Genomic DNA, 12,801 nt, shown 5'->3' with positions numbered 1-12,801 from the left:
AGGGCTTCATGGAGGAAAAGGTAGTCAATAGCTTAGGGTACTGCTGAGAACTCAAGAAGGATAATTGAGAAAAAGCTTGAAGAGAACTGGGAGTAGATTAATGGTTGGGAGGTGGGTGGGATGATCTTTTGTGTCTAGAGGATGCAGAATATCCGTGGGATAGCAGGATACTGGGTGGCCACCCCCAGAAGCCAGTGTCCAAGTAGACAGAGCCACAGAGGGTGCCTAAGGAATCTTGGAGTATCCAGCTACACCAGTAGGCCCATAGCTGACCCTATGGGTCTGTAGCCCACCAGTGGTTTCCCTGCATTCTATGGTTCATGAGCTGGGCCAGAGGGGAGAGGGTGGTGGCATTCGGGGTTGGCAGTAAAACCAGTCAGTGTGGTTCCTGTTTCACTTTTGCCTCCATTGGCTGATGCCTGGCAATCATCTGGTGGTCTTCAGCACAGTGCTGGCCAGGAAACCATTCACACTGATTACCACCCAAAAGCCAATGAGTAAGTTCATATCTATGTATGGCAGTGACTTTTCATCCACCAGCTGAACAATCTTCTCTGAGAATTCCTTTGGGGTCTGAGCTGTGATGTCCACTTGACCCTGCCCTGGTATCATTTATGCTTAGATAGATTGCTTCTTCTTGGTCTCTGTAGCTGAATGTATCTCCCCAGGTCTCAGCTAGGGCTGTGTTAGGGAGTGTGAGGAAAATGGAGTTAGTTTAGTTAAGCCCTCTTGCCTCATATCTGGCTGGGTATGATGCATCACCTTCCTTGTAAACAAGTTACAGTAAGAGTAAGAGAAGTAGTAGTGCGCATGGGTGCCCACCCGTGTACCCCTTGGCATGGTGTCACTGCTGTGTACTTTCAGTATAAAAGCAGCAGCTCTGAACCACTGGCCAGTGGAGCTCACAACCGGAATAAAGTATTTCTATCCTGTTATCGGCCGCCAGAATCTTTTTCCAGCTACCTGGCTCAGGACCTCCACAAAACGGGGTAGGGGGGTCTGTGACCCAGCTCAACTGGGAGAATATGGAGCCTGCAACCTAGTCCAGGAGTGAAAAGGATCAACTTAGAGGGAGGATGTCTGGAATTTCTAAGGGATGATGGTCAGGATTCCTGGGTTTTCCATTAGCCCCAAGAAATAAGTGCTGAGGGGGAAATGAGCTTCCTATTAAAGGGGGCTGGAGGGGGAGAAAGTAGAGAGTGCGTGGCAGCTGTTTGATGAAGCCAGAGAGGAGATTGTTCTGTCTTCTCTCTGGCTCTGTCCCAAGTTAACCTTGTTTGCCTCAGGTTGATAAGATGTTGAATAAACATGATATAATAATGCTGAAGGCAGATGCCTAGCAGCGTAGGATATTGGTTTACTAGAGTAGTTGGAAGGTTTCAGATTTTAAGGAGGTCCGCCTAACATTATAGATACAGGAAAGTGGGGGTGGAATTTCTAGGTGCTTGATGGAGGTAAGAGAGGTGAGTGCGTGGTTGAAATTAGGGGCTAAAGTCCACGTGTTTTAAGAAAAGAGATGAAATGGCAGTGTGGTAATAGACGTTAGGGTAGTTAATGCCTCTTACACACTTTCCCCTGCACGAGATCCCGTCATCATATGGATGGAAGCTGAAGTTCTGTCCAGGTGTCCTCTTGTTGCTGTGATTGACTTACATTTTTATGCGGTCTGATCATTTTAATTCTATTTGCATGTAATACACTTGCTCAATGCTCAAAACCGTTGGAGACAATAATATGAAAAACTCTCATGAAAATTAAAAGAAAAAGAAACACAGACACACACAAAAGGAGAAAAACTGTCACGAGACTGATGACATCACTTATCTGCTGTACTGCCTCCTGGCCTGGGGCTCTTTGTTGCTCTGGGATAGAGAACACACAGAAATTAACACAGAAGGTGAAGAGGAGTCTCAGTTTATCCTCAGGTTGGTGGTCCCCCATTCTCACCAACAGCCAGATTGTCACTGCGCCAGGTGGCATTAGCTCTTATCCACTCCCAGGATTCTTGCTCAATGGTGGGAGGTCTGGTTCTAGTGCTCTAGGGCAGCTTTCTACTGGACACACCTGTCTCTTGCTCCAGACAAACTGAAAGAGCCCCCAGACTCATGTGCCCCATGTATGTAGTCCTCTGGGCCCTCTCTCAGCTTTGGTCCTGGGTCACCAAGTCCTTCTTCAGCCTCTGACTCAACTTTCTGGTCTTTTCCTGCTTCAACATGTCACCAGCCTCCAAAGCGGTACCTAGGGCTATGCTTGTCTTTACCCCACTTAATTCTGCCCTTCCTTGAGCTCCAGACTCGAGGAACGTATACTTTTTAAATTCCACAATTTCAATAATTTCTTTAGGGTAGATATCTAAAAGCAGAATTGCTGGTTCAAAGGGTACATGTGCTTTAAATATTAATAGATGTGGCCAGATTGCTTTCCAAAAAAGCTGGAACACTTCAAAGTTTCATCAGAGAAATATGAGAGTATCCTTTCCTCCACAGTCCAGCCATAAACAAGGAGTGATAGCCTAGGAATGGAATTGTTCTGTCATAGGGTATCCGTGTGTGCCAGAAGATGTCATCAGTTTCATAAGTGGTTTACCAATTTACATTCCCACAAACAGTGTATGATAGAGTTTCATATGTTCCACATCCTCACCAACACCTGGTACTGTCCGTCTGAAATTTTATCCATTATTCTGGTGATATATCATTGAGGTTTTAATTTGCTTTTCCCTAGTAACTAATGAGTTTGAGTATGTTTGAGTATGTCTATAGGTCTATATGTTTATTGGATGTTTGGTTATTCACTCTTGCAAAATGACTGCTTAGGTTTTTTCCTGTTTTTCTATTAGACTGTTTACTTATTGACTTGTAGAAATGATGTATGTATCCTAGATATGAGTCTTTTGTTGGTTGTATGGATTCCACATACACTCTTCCAAATTTTAATGCAGTTCGGTTTATCAGTCTCTTCCTTAATGGTTTGTGCTATTTGTGTCCTGCTTAAGATATGTTCACATCTACCAGCAGTCCTGAAGATATTTCCCTAGGCTACTCCCTATAAGCTTTTTGTTTTAACTTTCACTTTACCATCCATTTGTAATATTTTTGTGTATGGTTCCGGGTAGATATTAGCATCGTCTTTTATTTATTTATTTATCTAAAAAGATGACTGGTAAGGGGATCCCAACCCTTGACTTGGTGTTGTCAGCACCACGCTCACCCAGTGAAATAACCGGCCATCCCTATATAGGGATCTGATCCTGTGGCCCTAGTGTTATCAGCACCGCACTCTCCCAAGTGAGCCATGGGCCATCCCTAGCATCGTCTTTTATATGGATATGTAATTGTATTGGTGCTCTCTATTGAAAATCTCCTTAATTCTCTGCAGTGACGCATTTGTCATAAGTCAAGTGGCATGATATGTGTGGGCCTGCTTCTGGATTCTCTATTTCATTCTAAACCTGTCTACCCTTGCTCCAATACAACACTGTCTTAATTACTGCCAAAAAATCTTCCAAACCTGGCTGTATCATTTCACATTCCCACCAACAATGAGAGTCCCTGTTGCTCCACAACCTCACCAGCATTTGGTTTTGTCAGTGTTTTTGATCTCAGCCATTTCAACAGGTGGCAAGTGATATCTCATAGTTGTTTTAATTTGCAATTCCCCTATTAAATATGACATTGAGCAATTTTAAATATGCTTATTTGTCAGTGGTATATGACCAAACCCAAGGTCATATAGATTTTCTCCTATGTTATCTTCTAAAAGTTTTACAGTTTTGCATCTGACATTTGAGTCTCTGAACTATTTTGAGTCAATTATTATGAAAGACGTAAAGCCTCCATCTAGGTTTCTTTTTTCCATGTGTTTGTCCAGTTGTTCCAATACTATTTATTGAAAAGAGTATCTTTTCTCCATTGAATTACCTTGCTCATTTGTCAACTGTTAGTTGATTATATTTCTCTGAGTCTTTTACTGTCCCTTCTGTTCCATTTTTTTCATATTCTCTATTTTGTTTCATTGATCTATTTGTCTTTCCTTTCACCAATACCACATTGTCTTGATTACTGCAGCTTTATAGTAAGTTGTTAAGTCAGGTAGTGTCAGTCCTCTGACTTTGTTCTTCTTCAGTATTGTGTTGGCTATTTTGAGTCTTTTACCTTTCATATAACTTTAGAATCAGTTTGTTGATGTTCACAAAATAACTTGCTGATTTGATTGGGATCGCACCAAAAGGACAGAGTAAATTGAAGAGAACTGACATCTTAATATTAAGTCATACTATCCCTGAAGATGGAATATCTTTTCATTTATTTAGATCTTCAGTTTCTTTCATCACAATTTGTAGTTTGTCTCATATAGGTCCTGTACCTATTTTGTTAGATTTATACCTAAATATTTCTCCCTTTTTTGGTGCTAACATAAATGGTGTTGTGTTTTTAATTTCAAACTCCAATTATTCATTACTGGTATATAGGAAAGCAATTTACTTTTGTGTATTAATCTTATATCCTACAACCTTGCTGTACTTGCTTATTAGGTCCAGGAAGTGTTTAATTTTGTTTTCTGATTCTTGGGATTTTCTTTATAGATAATTATGTCATCTGGCAACAATAACAGTTTCATTCGTTTCTTCTCAATCTGTATATCTTTAATTTCCTTTCCTTATCTTCTTGCCTTGGCTAGGACATTCAATTGAAGACTGAGTAGGTGAGGTGAGAGAGGACATCTTGCCTTATTCTTGGTCTTAGAGGGAAGAATCTAGATATTCATGGTTAAGTGTGATGTCAGCTTTAGGTATCTTATAGATGTTCCTTATCAAGTTGAATGTATTTTTTTTTTTTATGATGAAAGGGTGTTGGATTTTGTCAGATGTTTTTTCTGTATCACTTGAGATGATTCTATGGTTTTCTTCCTTTGTTCTATTAATGCAGTGTGTTGTATTGATTGATTTTCTTGTTAAATCACCCTTGCATTCTTGGTATAAATCTTTTTCTGTTGTGGTATATAATCCTACTCATATGCTATTGGATTTGGTGTGCTAGTATGTCATTGAGGATTTTTGCATCAATATAAGACATATTGGTCTGTAATTTTATTTTTTTGTGTGATGTCATTATCTAGTTTCAGTATTGGGATAATGCTGGCCTCATAGAATGAATTAGAAAGTGCTCTCTTCTATTTTTTGGAATTATTCAAGAAGGTTGGATGTTAATTTAACATGGTATATCTTACTTCATCCTGTACTTTTAATCTGTCTGTGCCTAAATATTTAACAGGAATTTCTTGTAGAAAACACATAGTTCTATACTGTTTTTTAATCTCTGTCTTTCAATTGATGTATTTAGACCATTCACATTTAAAGTGATTATTGATATAGTTATTAATATCTACTATGCTTGTAACTCTTTTCTATTCATTGCATTTTTTCTTTTGTTCTTTTCTTTATCTTCCCCATTTTCTGCCTTCTTGTTTTAATTGAATATTTTATATATTTCCACTTTCTCCTATCTCTAGATTATTATTTATGCTTCTTTTAAAAATTTTTAGCAGTTGCCCTGGACTTTGCAATATACATTTACAACTAATCTAATTCCACTTTCTGGGGTAGCGCAGTTAGCTTATAGCAGAGTATACCCAATTCCTCCCTCTCATCCCTTATCACATTGCTGTCATTCATTTAACTTATCCACAAGGTATAATTACCCAATACATTTATGCTGTTATTATTTTGAGCAGTTACCAATTATATCAATTAGAAATAAGAAAATAAAAGATTTGATTTTACTTTCATTTATTCCTTCTCTAATGCTGTTCATTTCTTTATATAAATCTTAGAGTTTCTGATCCGTGTCATTTTCCTTTTCTCTAAAGTTCTTTCAATATTCCCTGCAACACAGGTTTTCTGGCCCCAAATTGCCTGAATTTTTTTTTTTCCTGAGAAAGTCTATTTCTCATTCACTTTCGAAGGGTAATTTTGCTGAATATAAAATTCTGGGTGGATGGGATTTTAATACTTCAAATATCTCATTGCACTCTCTTCTTACTTGCAATGGTTTCTGAAGAGAAGATGGTGTAATCTTGACTCTTGTTCCTCTATCGTGTTTTCTTTCTCTGGCTTCTTTTAAGATTTTCTATTTGTCTTTGATTTTCTGAACTTTGAATATACTATACCTAGTTGTAGAATGATTTTTTGGCATTCATCTGGTTTAATGTTCTCTGAGCTTTCTGGATCTGTTGTTTAATGCGTGTCATTAGTTTTGGGAAATGCTCAGCCATTATTACATCAAATATTTCTTCTCCCTTCTCTTGTTCTTTTCTTTCTCGTATTATAATTACATGTATGTTATATCTTTTATAATTGTCATACAGTTCTTAGATTTTCTGTTCCATTTTCTATTTACCATTTTTCTCTTTGTATTTTCATCTGGGGAGTTTCCATTAACATTTCTTCAAACTCATGGATTATTTCCTCAGCAGTGTACAGTCTTATGGTGAATCCATCAGATGCAGCCTTCATTTCCATTACAGAGTTTTTGACATCTAACACTCCCTTTTCACTCTTTCTTAGAGATTCCATCTCTATGTTTAGATCACCCATCTGTTCTTACATGTTGTCCCCTTTTTTCCATTGTAGCCCTTAGCATATTAACTACCATTATTTTAAATTCCTTATCTGATAACTCTAAAATTCAATTATTTAATGGATCTACGAAAATTGTGGATTTTCAGTTTGTCCACCTTTTTTCTTGTTGTGAGGATGAGAGTGACAACTTCCCAGCACTGTAAGTCTCCTGTCCTGGACTTTTAATACTTCAGACCAGGTACTTTTTAAATATCTGGTTTCTTTCACTCAAAATTAGTCACTCATTTGTTTAGTAAGCTTGCAAGTGTGTATGAGAGAAGTTGACCTATAATTTTCCCTTCTTGTGATGTCCTCCTTAGGTTTTGGAATGAAGGTCATGAAGATTTCAAATCAATTGGGAATAGTTCTTTCTTTTCTATTCTGTGGCAGGATTTTAGTACTCTGTGTAAAGTTTTCATAAAATGTTTGGAATATTTGCACAGTAAGCAATCTGTGTCTAGTGTTTTCATTGGTAGAAATTTTTAAATTACAGATTCAATTCATTTAATAGATGTAGAACTATTAGATTTTTTCTTTCTTCTTGTGTTCATTTTGGTAAGGCTTCTTCCAGAAATTTGTCCATTTTATCTAAATTTTCAAATTAATTGTCATAAAGTTATTTATAATATCCTCTTCCTATGTTTTAGTATCTGTAAGATAAGCTGCGATGTACCCTTTTTCATACTTGCCATTGGTTATCCTTCATTAATCTCACCTGATGTTTATAGTTTTATTAGTCTTTGCAAAACACCAAATTTATCCTACTCAGTTCTCTCTATTGTGTGTTTGTTCTCTATTCCATTATTTTTGCTCTTATCTATATTATTTTGTTCCTTCTACTTTCTTTGCACTTATGTTCTTTTTGTTCTAACTGTGGTTTGATCCCAGTAGTTCTGATCCCAGGGTTGGAGATTGCTTATTGGGGAACCAAATAATCAGATTACAGAACTAAAAAAAACACAAAGCCTCCTAAAAATTAAGCTTTTTGATACTAAAATCCTGGTAAAGGCAGTGAAGAGCTTCTCCGAGCCCAGATCTGCCTTCCAAGATAACTACACCCTATCCTCTCATCAACAGACACATTCTGCTTCTTGTATCCTTAAGATGGTCATGGTTTTATTTCTCTGGCACCTGGGTGCTGGTTTACCCTCTCCCTGTAAAAAAGTGTTTTTCTAGTCCAAACCTTCGAGAGACCTTTTCTTCTATTCATTTTGAGTTTTTCATCTGGGAACACCTCCTTCATAATTGATTTTTAAATCAGAGACAATTGACACATCCTAGGCTTCCAATGACTGATGGAGTCCTTTGAGGCCTAGGTGTTCATCCACCTGTGGGGCATTCTGCGGTGGCATCCACAGGTGAGTGAGTAATCTAACTCCACTCCACTGGATTGTTACCTTTCTGACACTCCCCTTTGCATATTCACATTGAACCATAAATAGGAAACATGTCTGGGGTTTGATCCCTGAGCCAGCCAGCAACACAACAGCAATAACAACAACAACAACAACAATAAAACATGTTCAATGAATATTAACTCACAAAGAAGCAACAAGTTAGAAGGTAAGGTCCCATTGCTGGTCTTGGGGAAAATGATATGACGGCTCACACAAATGTGGAGGGGTTGGAAGAGAAGAAGAGAACCTAGAAGGGCAGAAGAAGAGAGCATGGAAGAGGTTGTAAACGGAGAGATGTCGAAGCTGAAGCAAGCTGTTGCGTGGAGTTGTTGCAAGTGGTTTTTCCTGAGACTCACAGTCCTTGGGAATAGATCTGGGAGGAGAACCTAGTATTCTGGAGGACTTGGTGGTTTTTCTCCCTTTCTCTTCACTTGTTAAAGCTCTTGCTCCTTGGAGTTGGGAGGAAGACAAAAGTGCCAAGCAACTAATGTCTTTGGCCAAACTCCATGTCCTGTTGAAAGGGAACCTGCCTCTTTTGGAAAGGCTGATGATGTCAAAGGCTAGACGTCAAGACAGAAGTCTTTAGGGGCTTAGAAATCTGCAGGATCAATCATCAGAGCCTGTGAGTGGTTGGGTCACGAGTTGGATGTTCTTTGGTGAGAGCATGGGTCACATTGCTGAGTATAGCTTTTAATTATTTAATCATGCATCTGGAAATTTCAGAGACTGTCATTATCAATATACAAATTCTATGTTGATAGTTCCTTATTAATTCTTGGATTTTTGAAACTCTCTACCCAGGATCTCAGTCACGTGCCAGATGTCTAATACACAAGCCCAGGTGTCCACAAAACTCTTCATCACCCCGTTCACGTGGCACAAGATTGTGGTTCTAGGGTTGGTCATTGCAGTTTGGGTGAGTATTCCTCTTTCCACTCATCTCGATCCTCCCATAGAGCTCGAACCAGTTACCTGCATCTGGGAGAAGGAGGCTGAGAAAAAAGCTCCATTTCCTCACTCTATTTTCCAGCTTCTAATCCAGGAGCAGAAGTGTCGTGGTGGGACAAGTTCATAGAAAGAGAGCGAGCAAATTGTAACAAGTAGGGGTGGCTTTAAAGGTGTCCAAAACAGTTTGAGGAGAAGATAGAAATCTACGCTTTCCAAGCCTTCTCTTCCTCCAAGTTGTTATATTTCTGCTTCAGCTCAGCTGGCTCCTTTCCAGTTCTCATAACTGAGAAAGGCACTGTAACCTCCATACCTTGTCTCCAGGGACACCCCTTTCCTCCTCTCTACCTTGCTGCACATGTAGACGTTTCCTTTTCCCCTTGGTTCTGCTGAGAAAAAAAGTTGTAGTACTTCAAAAAGGAGTTTTATCAGGAATGAATAAGGAAACAAAGCAAAAGATAACTCAAAGACATAAACCTGTGTATTTACAAAGGACAAATCACTTGTGCTAAACCAGATAACAATGGGCTTCAAATTGAGTTGCCTCCACAGCATCTTATTTGGATGTTAAGTCAAAAGTTTCAGTGTCTAACCTGGGATGAGTTATGGTTCCTGTGACTAGTTCTGGTGTAAATGACAATCTTTTATTTCTTTATTTCTTATTTTTTTATATATATTTTTAAATTGTGATAAAATACATATAACATAAAATTTGCCATCTTAACCATTTTTAAGTGTACAACTCAGTGACATTAAGTACATCCATAATGTGCAGCCATCACCCCCATCCACCCCCATAGCTCTTTTCATCTTGTACAACTGAGACTCTTTAGTTGCTAAGTAACTCTTCATTCCCTTCACCGCTCAGCCTCTGGCAACCACCTTTCTACTTTCTGTCTCTTATGATTTTGACTACTATAACTGCCTCTGTAAGTGGAATCATACAATATTTGTCCTTTTGTGTCTGGTTTATTTCACTTAGCATAGTGTCGTCAAGGTTCGTCCATGTTGTAGAATGTGCCAGAATTTCCTTCCTTTGGAAGTCTAAATAATATTCTATCATATGTATATACCACATTTTGCTTGTTCATTCATCCATCAAAGGATACGTGGTTTGCTCCGTGTTTTAGCTATTGTGAATAATGCTGCTGTGAACATGGGTGTGCAAATATGTCTTTGAGATGCTGTTTCCAATTTTATGGGATATATATCCAGAAATGGAATTGCTGCATCATATAGTAATTCTACTTTTAATTTTTTGAGAAACAGCCCTAGTTTTTCACAGCTGCTGTGCCATTTTACATTCTCACCAACAGTGGACATGTGTTCCAATTTATTCACGTCCTTACCAATATTTGCTATTTACTGAGGGTAAGGTGGTATTTCTTTGCAGTTTTTATTTGCATCTCTCTAATGACTAGTAATGTTTAGTATCTTTCCATATGCTTACTGGCCAGTTCTGTATCTTCCTTGAAGTGTATTCAAGTCCTTTGCCTATTTTTGAATTCAGTTGTTCATTTTTTCTTGTTGAGTTTTAGGAGTTCTCTATATATTCTGGATCTCAATCCCTTATCAGAGAAATTATTTACAAACACTATATCTCCCATTCTGTGGGTTGCCTTTTTACTCTGTTAATAGGGTCGCTTGATACACAAACTTTAAAATTTTTTCATGAAGTCCAATATGTCTATTTTTTATTTTGTTTCCTGTGCCTTTGGTGTCATATCCCCGCTCCACCAGTTACTATTTGCCAATTACGATTAATGTCATCTCTGATTACTTAAGTTACTTAACCTCTCTGCACCTCAGTTTTCTCATTTGTAAAAGGGGATAATAATAGTACCTACCTCATAGAGTTGTCATGAGGACAATTAAGTTAATGTATTTGAAGGGCTTAGAACAGGAACGCGGCTCTGTTAGCTTTTATGATCCTGCCTCGGGAGTCTGTTGCTGTCGAGCCCCTCCCTACGCTGTGCCAGATGCTTTAACAGTCTGCTGATGGGGGACGGACGTTAAAGATAATCGCATGTGTGGTGAACGTGTTGAGATCCCAAGGTCAGGTGTTTTCTTTACATCAACTTTAATCCAATTTCCAGGACCTCTGAAGCTGGGCAGGTAAGGAGGGTTCCCCTCACCTAGGCTCCTGCAAAGGAGCCCACCTTGACCATCAGGAATCCTTCCTTAGTCCTCTGTCCACACTGGTCTCCCCAAAGGGCTCATTGTTCAAACCTGTGTGATCTTGGGCCCTGCTGGGTGGACAGATGCCTCCACCTGGGTCCAGGGTCCCTGGGATCGTCCTGCACCTTCCCCCTGAATTCTGTCACCTCTATGGGGCACTGGTGACTTGATACTCTCAGAGCACACCACACTCATGGATCTCTCCAAATTTCAAGAATCTTCTCTAACTGCCCCTCCAGCCCCATCGCTCCCAGCCAGAAAGCAATAATATGAGTTACATTTTAAAAGGACCTCTCAGACTTCTGTAGTTAGAATCAACTGTCCTGTATGGTTCTACTTATGTGAGGTATCTGGAGTAGTCAGAATCACAGAGATGGAAAGTAGTGGTTGCCAGGGGCTGGGGCCAGGGAGGGATGAAGATTTAGTGTTTAGGGCCGAGCCTGTGGCGCCCTCGGGAGAGTGTGGCACTGAGAGCTCGGCGACGCTCCCGCCGTGGGTTCGGGTCCTATATAGGAATGGCCGGTGCACACATTGGCTGAATGCAGGTCACGAAAAAGGCAAAAAAAAAAAAAGATTTAGTGTTTAATGGGCACAGTTTCAGTTTTGCAAGATGAGGAGAATCCTGGAGACAGATGGTGGTGATGGTTGCTGAGCACTGCGAATGTGCTCAATACCAGGAACTGTACCCTTAAAAACGGTTAAGATGATACATTTTATGTTTGGGTATTTTACCACAATTTTTAAAATGGGGAAAAAATGAGGATGGACTGCAGAAGGCTAAGGGAGGAACAAGGAGACTGAAAGGTAGGAGGCTCTTGGTGATCAGGCCCTGGACTTAGGTTATAGTAGTAAAGGTCGCAGTAAAGGGATTCATTTCTGGACATATTCTGAAGGCAGCGCCCAGAGGATTTCCTCAGAGAGAGAATGTGGAATGTGCCAAAAAAAAAAAAAAAAAAGGAAAAAGAAAATCACAGATGGGTTTGAGCCTGCTCCCCTGGAAGGACGTTGGAAGGAGTTGGTGCCATCAGCTGAAATGGTGAAAGCCACGTGTGAGGCAGGCGAGGGTGGAGACTGGGAGTCCAGGTCCGCTCGTGTGCATGAGACACGGAGCAGAGGTGCTGAGTGCACAGTTAGGTCCACAAACCTGGAGCTGGGCTGAGAAGTCTAGGCTGAGACTAAATCAGGAGGCTGAGAGCGTAATTAGAAAAGAGGAGCAAGGACTGAAGCGCACACTCCAACCGAGAGAGGCTGAGGAGAAGGGGAGGAGTCAGGAAAGGAGCCACCAGGACACTGAGGCGTCCCGGAAGCCAGGGGAAGAGCGAGTCTCAGGGAGGGCGGATCGTCTAGCTGGGCTGAAGGCTGACGCTTGGTGCAGAGAACTGACGTCAGATTCCGCCATTTCGGGGAGAATGGAAGCGGGGATCTGCCAGGTGGGGAGGAGAGTTAATTCTTCTTATAAAAGGCTCCAAACATCTTCGTGCACTAATTGTGTTTTGTATTTTCTGTGTTTTATTTTATTTGGCAGCTGGCCAGTACGGGAATCCGAACTCTTGACTTGGTGTTACGTGGCAGCCGTGGTTACTGTGGTGGATGTGGTGGGCGATCCACACGGAGGTGATGTTTCTGGTATGCTCCTTGGCACTGGCGGTTTGCCTGGTTGTA

The sequence above is a fragment of the Cynocephalus volans genome, chromosome 3, assembly GCF_027409185.1.
Source record: "Cynocephalus volans isolate mCynVol1 chromosome 3, mCynVol1.pri, whole genome shotgun sequence".
In the NCBI taxonomy this organism is placed as follows: Eukaryota; Metazoa; Chordata; class Mammalia; order Dermoptera; family Cynocephalidae; genus Cynocephalus; species Cynocephalus volans.
Note: the sequence above shows the minus strand (reverse complement) of the source record.